Raw genomic sequence first — 9,517 nt, 5'->3', positions numbered from 1 at the left:
CTAAGAGCAGTGTTCAGAAATACATGAGAATCATTGAGCTCCCTCATCCAACAACAAATACTTGTTGTGCACCCTTTCTGCTGACACCAGGGAAAGGGAGATGAATAAGATAGTAACAGTCATCTCAGAATTCAGTCACTAAGCCAGCATGAAAACAGACTGTGCCTTGTCAGAGTGGACGTGGTACCACCTGGCAGTTTTCTAACCTAGGTCCACCGAGGCAGTGTTCCCGACCCAGCTCATCACTGGAACTACCTAGAGAACCTAGAAAAAAATACAGATCCTTCCCCATACTGACAAAATCACTCTCCAAGGGTAGAGTCCAGTAATACACACACAAACGGGAGCTGAGAGCGTAGGGAAAGCAGAAGGCGATCAAGACCTCTGTCTTCAGGAGGAGACGCCGGGCAAAGAGACGTCCACAGAGACAGAATCTGTAAACAGTGGGGCTCCCACTTCCGAGTGTCCCCCCGCTCATGCTCCTGGTGCCGTGCCTGCCTTCATCTCCGGACTAGCTGGCGGTGGCCAGCCTTGTCCACTCAGTACTCAGCCCCAACACAGTGCCCACCACATCGTAGGTGCTCGATGAATATTTGTTCTTGTTGAGAAAATACTTTTCTTTCTTTTGCCATTTCCTCATTCATTAACATTTTTCCTTGAGGTTTTCCATCCTAGTTTTGAACCCCAGTTACACGACACAGGATGAGTAAGCATGGGAAGTGTATCAAGACATTTTGCTCTCTTACTAGTTGAGAGCTGAGTTGGACTTGCCACCATACTCAGCTTAGTCTTGGGGTGTCCTAAATAGAACTTTACCACTTCCCTTTCCAGGTCAGATCTCTGGTAAGATCTATGCCAGTTACTATGAGTGTCTCCAGTAATTTTCATTTGGCAGCTGTTCCCATAGGCCTGCAAACGCTGGCCATCCTCCTGCCTTCCCTGTGCCCCTCTCCTCACGTCCCTCTGTCTCACCACTTAGAGGGCCGCAAAGCCGCCCTGTTGTCTGCATGCATCACAGCTGTGTTAACACTAACTGTCCAGTTTGGTGAGTCAACAATCCCAAGGCTGTTCCGCAGGGCGCAGCTCCCTGGTCAGAACTGTAAGCAATTTCCCTATCTCCCCACATGGCCTGGCCAAGGTCATCACTCTCTGTGCCTCCCTGAGGAAGAAGTAAACGGAGAGGCAAGAGATAACCAGGTGATTCCAGTGCATCTGTGAGCTCGGTCAATGAGCTGTGTGTTGCTTGGCACCAAATCCATTTGGTTTTTCTTGGCCAGCTTAATGCTGTTACCATATTGAAATTCATGACCACATAGAGCAGGACTGTGATTTCCAGTGGTGAGCGAGCACCTTGCCTGGGGCATGGCTGCTGTGATATTCCGTGCTGGGTCTAAGGCTACTATCAATAATAGGAAAGGCACACGAGTTGGTCATAGTCTGGGAGGATGTCTGACAGCTCCTTCTCAAGAGACATTATTGCTTTCCGTCATGAGAAAGTGTTGATCCTCCTCAGTCAAGCTCAGTCACCATGAAAGCCACTGGCAGTCTCTGTACCCATGATCAACAGTGGAAAATCTTAGAGCATTGCTGGGGTTGGGGGGCAGGGGTGGGGCAATGAGCGGCACCTTTCCAGACAGCAGCGGGAGAGAGCCTGGCTTTGTCAAGCTTTGGTTTGGCTCTCAGTCCTCTGAGAGACTCAGTCTCCTTCCCTGTGATTCAAGTAGGGGCCTAGATTAGAAAAGGGGACCCAAGCAAAGACAACCCAGCGGTTGGGATGGGCCTGTACTTTGCTCTCTGAGCTGGGGGCCCAACTCTGCTCTCACCCGCAGACAGTCCATTCAGGAACCCAGCAACTGGGCACACACTGGTTTTACCAAGGGAGTAGCAGAAGGATCAGATCCTCTTAAATCTTAACCCCCTTACTCCAGCCACTTTGGGGGACTAATCATGTGTACAAAGACCCTCATATCATTTTAACCCACAAACTATGAACTATCACAGTCTTGCTATATGCTGCAGGGAATACCAACTTTCTGCTCTAAAACGAGTCCAAAAAGTACTCACCCCAACATTTTCTATACTGTCTTCAATCCATGGCTAAGGGAAGGGTGAGGCACTTCCCCTTCCCGTCCTGCTGCTCTGCCTGGGCTGGTGGTGTCATCCCTGGAGTCTGCCTTCTCTGTCTCCACCCTCCGGTGCCCCGCGGGTCCCTCAGAGGGATGATCAGCCATGTGCTGGCCTTTTCACAGCCCCTCCCTGCCCGTCCCTCACTGTGTTTCCTGGTGTTACTCGGAGAGAAGCTGTTTGAGCCATTGTCCCAGAGACCAGCCTTCCTTACTGCTGTGCAAACTATCATTTTGAAATGGGGCTGGGGTTGAAGCACCATTCTCCATTTCTAATGTGGATTTTCTACCCTCTTTTAAACATTAAACTTTTAGACTCTTCTCGTGTAATACAGGAAACACATCTGAAGTGGGATGATTCTTGGCTTGCGAAGTACCAGTGTGTTCAGCAAACCCATGGGGGGTCTCGCTGGCCTGTGTCTGAAACTGCCTAGCCCTCCTTTACCAATCTGTTGGCTTCCACTTCTGCTGGATTAGTAACAGCCAGAGGCTCTAATAAGAAAGATGAGCTCTGAAGAGAGGCTCTCTCCCTCCCACATTCAGAAGAATTAATCAAAAATTTTTAATGAGAATCTAAAGTCTTTAGAGAACTATCTGTAGCACTTTTCTTTAGGAATTAACCTTTACCCATAATTTTTTTCTAATCAGAATAACCATAGATTTCTATATTCTAATTTCTAGAATATATTTTTCATGAATGAAGTCTCCTGTTTTGAGCTTAATATTTTTCTATTGCTAGAAAGAACGGTACAGTGTCACTCCAGTCCCTTAGTTTGTGATTCATGGCCGGAAACCCCAGTTGGGAGGAAGTGGTTGCTGGGAAGCCCTGCTCTCTGTGAGGTTCAAGGTACAGGCTGAACAGGCCACTTTGTGAGGTGGGGAGCCCCCCATTACCACGAGTATTCAGTCCAAAGGAGGAGAGTTACTTGGAGTGGACACTGCAGTTCTGCTTCTTGAATTACTAGGAGTTTGGAATAAGCTCATCTCCGAGACTCGGCTATTCTAAGACACCATGTTTCCATGGCCCCACACAAACAGCGACACACGTGGGAGAACATGAGTCACAGAAGCTTTGCACAAAAGAATATTGTTTTCCACAAAGGAAAATGGAGTGATTAACTTCTTATTGCACCTGTCTTAACTCTCAGACTCACTGGCTTCTTCCCCACGTGGTCATCTCTTTGTCAGCTCTGTCAGCTTGTGCAGAATGTGGATTATTTTAAATTTAATATTTATAAGAGCAACAAAATAGAAAACCAAAAGTGGAAAAATTATCAAAATTCTCCTTACTTTATCATAAAAATTATTGTCTTGATATCCTGTTCCTTTTACTATAAATATTTGTAGCTAATCATAGTGCATATATGTTATATTCTTTTACTTGAAACATTCATGTGTTTTCTTCATGTTGCCGCATAGTCTTTGGGATTACTATTTCAAAATAATAATCAACTAGATTATGCTATCTAGTGAATATGCATACGCTACCTTTTTTGAACATTTGTGTGATGCCAAGTTTTCCAATGTTATAAATAATGCTGTAGCAAATATCTTCTTGCCCAATATTTTGAATTATTTCTTAAGATTAGAGACATTAAGTTTGGGTACCAGGTCAAAAAATAGGAGAATTTGTATGCCTTTCGACTGCCAAGTTGCTTCCAAAAGGCTGTGGCTGGCACAGCGTGGATGGCCCTCCCTGTTGGCCTCGCCCTACTGGCACAGGAGGTTTTCATTTCAAAATTGCTTGGTAACTTTTCTTGGCTTATATTTCTTTTAGTACAAACAAGACTGAGTATTTGTTTTTAATATGTGGTTCATTGTTTGAAAAATATCTGTAGTGTTCTTTGCCCATTTATCTTATGAGATCTTAGTATTTTCCTTATCCAGTTCTGTGAAATATACGTGCGAATTGATTTTTTCAAATAAAGATATTAACCTTTTTTTACTGACAAACATATTTTCTCAGTCTGCCTTTTTAAATTTGTTATAGTTGTTTCACACAAAATTCCTTAATTTTTTGTAATATATCAATAATTTTGTGACTTTTTTCTCTGCTGGTTCTACAATGTTAGCACTACTCTAGAAAACATTTAATTTTAGTCTCCATTATTATTGTGCTTTTTATCTTTAAAATGATATTTGACTTTAATCCAACTGAAATTTGTTCTGGTATGAGGCATATCAAATTGATCACAGTTTCCCTTTTTAAAAAATGTTAACTAATAATTCTCATGCCACTTATTGAGAAATTTGTTTTCTATTTTCTTCTGATATCTCCTTTATCATACTGAATTCTATACACTTCAACACATATAAGATTCTGGATATCTACTTAATTCCAGTTTGTTCTTGTGCCAGTAGGAGCTTTAAGTATTACTGTTATATAATGTGTTTTAATTTAAGGATTTGTCCCCCTCTTGGCTACTTTAATTCTCTCTCATATTTTAAAAAAGTATCATTACCGGTTTATTCTTCAAGATTAGTTTTAGACCTATTTTATCTATTTCCAAAAACAACTCTGGCTTTTCATTTGCATCCATTTGGCATTAATAATTTATTCAGTCCATTGTGGAGAATTGATTTCCTTACAATGTTGAATCACATGCTAGCTCTTTCCTGTCTCAGAAAGGTCAGGCGGCAAAGACAGCTGAGCCGAGAGCCGTGCTGGCTCGGGAGGGGCAGGCGTGTTGGGGGACAGTTGGGCTGGGGGGGACCCGGCAGCGAGCCAGCATCTTGTGTCCGCGCGTCCCCGTGTGCCACCGGAGGCACATACTCTGCCAGCAGAGGGAGCGTGTGGCGGGGGAGGAGTGGCGTGTATGGAGATGGGTGGGAGGCCTGGTCGAACCCCGCCTGTGCCGGGAACCTGCTCTGTGGCCATGGACAAAGTCACTTCGCCCGCCATGGCCTCGCTCCCCGCAGGCCCTTCCAGCGCTACGGTCCTGTGTGGTGCCGCTATGCTTGGCCTCTGAGGGCCTTGGTGGCCGGACGGCGGAGACCATGGCTAAAGGATCTGGCTGTCAGTGGAGCCCAGCACCCAACCCAGGCCTAGCACCCCACAGATGTTCTACAACTGTGGGAAGAGGGAGAGAAGCAGGAACTTGTGTGTCCCCACTTTGTAGAAGAGTTTGGACTCAGCCAGTGTGTTTTCGAGCACTCTACCTCTGTAGATACGAATTCTCCTGGGGATCTCGTCAACCTGCAGACTTCTGGTTTGGTAGGTCGGGGTGGTGCTTTCCAGACCACAGTTTGAGTAGCAGAGTTTCAGAACACAGATCTAGGTGAGAATTCTTGGCTGGAAAAAGAGGGAGGAGCCCGTGCAAGGGGCATTAGAGTCCTGGTCACAGCTGTGCTTTAAAGGTATGTGTATAGACAAGAAACTTGGAGACTCAAAACCACTTGACACGTTGTAGGAGCAGTATGGTTGTGAGCGACTTGCTTTCACATGTTTGTCGTTGTAAAGTATTTGCAAAGAATAAAAACTTAGAAGAAATCTCTTAATGAAGACCAAAAAAAAGCAGTTCTTCATCCTCTGCCACACTGAGTGCACAGCACTCGTCTCTCCCCTGAGCTGCTCTGCCCTCCTAGAGCAAGGTCTCTCTCTGGCTGGGAGGCTTTCAAAATGTTTTCAAACTGTCTGCTTGAGTTCGCTCAAGTTTAGAACCATTTGAGGCTATGACGACACCCCCGAGGGTGACATGGGGCAAGCTATCCCACCGCTGGTGCAAATGCAGCCTTCAGAGATAGAAGAAAATCCCTCGTTCCCCAGCCAGGGTTAACCCACAGTCACACCAAGTGACCAGCGACACCCTCAGCACCCACCAAGGGTGTTAAGGAAAATCTCTGGTTTAAAAGTTTGCCTTTCTTACTGGAAGAATTTTTATGAGGCCAAAGCATTGACAAGTTTGTCATTCCCAGCATCTGCTAACACCCACCCCCAACCCCCTTAGATTTTTAGTACTTTTGCCCTCCTCGTTTTTAGAGGGGAGGAAAAACTGTCTTGAAGAGGCAGAAAGTTTTATCCAAGGTGTTTGGCAGTGACTCTGAGTTCTGGGAAAGATTTATGTCTTCGTCCTCTGGCACTGCCTAGCGTTAGCTCACTTAAAACAACTGAATAAATGAGTTCACTTTATCCTGTCAGAGTGAAACCTAGGGCGGCGTGGTACCCGGCTGGGGTCCACGGGGACCCTGAGGCAATGTTCATGTCTCAGTCACTTGTGCTGAGCTCAGCCGTTTTTATGTCCGTCTGAGGTCATTTGAACGAGGAGGGCAGGGAGCAGAGAGACCTGTGGAATGAATGTGTGATGGAAACTCCACTTGGAGTCCAGAGAGCTCAGCCAAAAGCACAAAGTTAGGGGCTTCCTGAAAAGGCTCCCGTTGTCTCTCCCAGCCAGCAAGACCCCAGTGCTTTGAGTCTGAGCTCCTTGAAGGGCTCCTCTAGAGAGGTTTCTCCACGCTGATAATCCCAAGGGTATTTGAATTTTCCTTTCTTGTTGAGCCATTTTTTTCCCACTACCATTAAGACCGGGCCCTGTGACCAGGCCAGAAAAAGGAATGTGGATTCTGTCCTGGATGGACCCTCCGGGCCAGGCCAAGTCCATCTCTCTGGCTTGGGTGCCGGCTCGGGGTTCAGCAAGCGGTTTTGGTATGGGCCTCAGGCAGCACAGTTGGGAAAGAAAGCTGCGCCCAGGACTGCACCGCACAGCAGGCAGAGGGGAGGGCGAGCTCGGGGTCCCTGCCGGCCCACCCCGGGAGACCGCTGCGTGACCTTCTGGCCCCCACCCCAGGCCTGGCTCCCCTTCCGGAGTCCTCGGGCTTCAGCCAGAGGGAGGGGTGGCTTCTGTCTTAAGGGTGGGGGCCCTGGGACTGTAATAGTCCCTTATAATTTCTTAGCATTTAAAGGTGACAGAGCATGTCCCCTAGACTGTGAGCAGTCCAAGGGCAGAGACCGTGCTTGCTTCCTGAGGAAGGAAGGGAGCGAGGGAGTGAGCGAGTGAGTGAGTGAGTGACTTAGTTGATCCTCACAAATCCTGGGAAACACTCATGGAAACTTAATGCTGCTTTGTAAACAAGGAAGCCAAGAGGCTGAGATTTGCCATCGCAGCAGAGCGGGGATTTGGCTGCAGGCTCGTCTGAATCCCGCTCCGCCCTGGCCTGGCCCCTCTCCTGGGTCAGCACTGCCCAGACCCAATCGCTGCTCTCCCACCTTCGCCGTCTATGCCGATCTTCATACTGCGTATGTACAACCACATGTATATGTAAATATGCCTCTAAATCAACTTACTACTGCTTAAAGATATAACCAGTCTGATGCGCTAGTTAGCCTCAGAGCCTCACTGGGATTCTGATGCCTGCTACAGTTTGGGAAGCACGTTGCTGGTGTGTTTGGCCGCTTAAGAGTGTCCTGGCTTTGTCACCCATGTGTCCCAGCCCCTCCAGCCTTGTCCTGCTACCCCAGCTCTGGGCCTTTGCCAGAACCGTCCACCCGTCCTGGCTTACTCATATCTCCCCTTCTCATGGTGTCATTATGAGGACAGAGCACGTGAAATCAGGCTCAGCCTTTCATGGCCTAGTTAAGAAAGGCAAGAAGTATACTATGCATCAAGAAAAACATACTGAAATTCACACATAAGGGTGCAAACGGCCAGTGCCTGCTCATTTTTCTGTGACTCGTGGGTCAGGATTCAGAAGTGGTGGGGAGGACCTAGTAAATAAGTGAGCTCCGCCTTCTCCAGAGCGGCACTGTCCAGTGGAACTTTCTGCAATGAGGGAAATGCTCCATACTGCACCGTGGTTGGGAGACGGTTCTCCATGGGCCGCTTGCATTTCTATACGTGTTTGCAAGTAGAGGCACTGCCTGACTGTTTGGAACACTTTTCAAGGACATTTGTATAAAGCCAGCAGCCTTGAAAGGCAGACAGTGTCTCCCGGCAGAGCGAAGGGCGGCGTGCGTACTGCCCTTACAAAAGATCCACGGTGCCTTTGTGGTGGCGCGACCCACCGTGCGTGCAGGTATCATTCTGCCTTGTTCACATAGCCCTGAGGGAACTGGAGCTTAGGGAAACTGGAGCAAGAAAATGCTGTTACTCTGGCTACTGACAATTGCTATAAATAATAAGGTCCGTTGTCTCTGACCCAGGAGTCTTTTGCCAGCATTTGTGAAACTGGCAGACTAACTTGTTAGTCTACAACCAGGGTAAAATACGGGATCCTTCATATATCTTGACACATTGTCCCACACACATGGCTGTTGAGCACTTGAAATGTGGCTAGTGTGACTAAAACACTGAACTTTCAGTTTTAGTTCATTTAATTTTAAATAGGCACATGTGGCTAGGGGCTACCATATTGGACAGCACAGCTTGGAATGTTCAGGGGTGAGCTGGAATAGCCTTGGCCAGGGTGTGCAGATGATGTTTTGATGATCCTGTAGCTCTAGGAAGAGTGGAATTGTGGAGAGACCAAGGGTAGAGAGATGCCCTTTACTTTTTATTGCATCCAAAGAGGTTTGAGGTTGAGGTTTGAGGATTGAGAGATGAAGGTGCAAAGCAAAGAGAAATCGGGACAGAATTCGAAGACTGGAGATGGGGAGATGTGTCTGGCATGGGGTATAAGCCTTTTGAAGGAGGCTTGGAGGCCAGAGAGAGAAGATATGGCCCGAGAAGAACAGAACAGTGGCTTCTAAAGAATCTGCTCAGCCCTGCCTCTCCCCTCAGCTTGAGAATGTGCCCATCTGCCCTGCATGGCTGAAGCCTCCTTGGGGCCTGCTCAGCTCCCCAGGCCCTGCCCTTCTCACCCGCTGGTGCAGAACAGTCTCCTCTTTGATTGCTGCCTCAGGCCCCCCTCACTGTCGGGTCATCTGTGCCTAATCAGGAGAGCTGGGGCTGGAGGGATGATAAACTGAACTGGGCTTCTCATTGCAATAAAGTTTATTATTGGAAACAGCTGTGGGCCTGGGTTGGCTGTGCCAGAGTCTATGGCGGCCTGGCGTGCGGGGGAGAGTTGAGCTGGAGAACAGCAGGGCGGGAGTGTATCTACAGGGTGCTTTGCCACCTACGGCTGACACGGCCAGTCAGCTTAGATCCACACCCGCCCTGCCTGGAGCCTGGGCCTTGGCGAGCATGGAGGCCGCTCTGGAGCCAGAGGACTCTGGCCACGGCCAGCAGGTCTGGATTGCTCAGCAGGCATTTATTTACATTTATTGCCATTTATTTTGCAAATACCACATAGATTTCTCTGCAAGTTGCTTTTCTCACCTAACAAAACATTGTGAAAGCCCCTCTAATTTTGTCTTTTTTAAAAATCATGGTAAAATGCACATAAAGTAAAATTTATGGTCTTCAGCATTTTAAGTGTACATGTCAGTAGCATTAAGGATATTCACATTGTTGTGCAGC

Source organism: Eulemur rufifrons, chromosome 6 (genome assembly GCF_041146395.1).
Source record: "Eulemur rufifrons isolate Redbay chromosome 6, OSU_ERuf_1, whole genome shotgun sequence".
NCBI classification, from domain to species: Eukaryota; Metazoa; Chordata; class Mammalia; order Primates; family Lemuridae; genus Eulemur; species Eulemur rufifrons.
The sequence above is the reverse complement of the archived record's forward strand: the minus strand, read 5'-3'. Positions refer to the sequence as shown.